This window comes from Callorhinus ursinus, unplaced genomic scaffold (assembly GCF_003265705.2).
Source record: "Callorhinus ursinus isolate GAN/ISIS: 27379988/994484 unplaced genomic scaffold, GSC_fseal_2.0 scaffold15, whole genome shotgun sequence".
NCBI lineage: Eukaryota > Metazoa > Chordata > Mammalia > Carnivora > Otariidae > Callorhinus > Callorhinus ursinus.
This window is the reverse complement of record NW_027397077.1, coordinates 18,714,338-18,714,930: the sequence shown is the minus strand read 5'-3', so window position 1 is coordinate 18,714,930 and position 593 is coordinate 18,714,338.

Sequence of the window (593 nt, the reverse complement as noted above, 5' to 3'; positions counted from 1 at the left end):
GGAGACTCCACACGGGGTCGGGTGCCAGAGATAGAAACGCTCGGTCACAGGCCGGGTGAGCACGCAGTGCGGCCGGAGACTGGGGAGACGGGAGTGACTGCTTTTCTCTGGGGGCACACTGAGGAGTGGGGCCCCGAGTTCTTGGCTCCTCCGGGCGGAGATTGGGAGGCCACCATTTTCACCCCGTCCTCCAAAGCTGTACCGAAAGCTTTCAGGGAACAAAAGCTCCTGAGAGCAAACCCGAGCAGATTACTTAGCCTGGAAGGGCAAGGGCGGGGCAATTCCACCTCTGGCAAAGACATTTGGGAACCACGGCAACATGCCCCTCCCCCAGGAGATCAGCAAGAACAGCCAGCCAAGACCAAGTTTACCGATCAATGAGAACGGGAGAACTCCAGCGCTAGGGGAATACTGCACATAGAATTCATGGTTTTTTACCATGATTCTTTAGTCTTTCAAAGTTAATTTTTTTAACTGTCCTTTTTTTTTTGAATTTTTCTTTTTCCCTTTTAACCAACATCTTATCAATTCCTTTTTTAAAAAAATTTGTTTATTTTTCATTTTTAGAGTCATATCTATCCCTTCATAGTAGT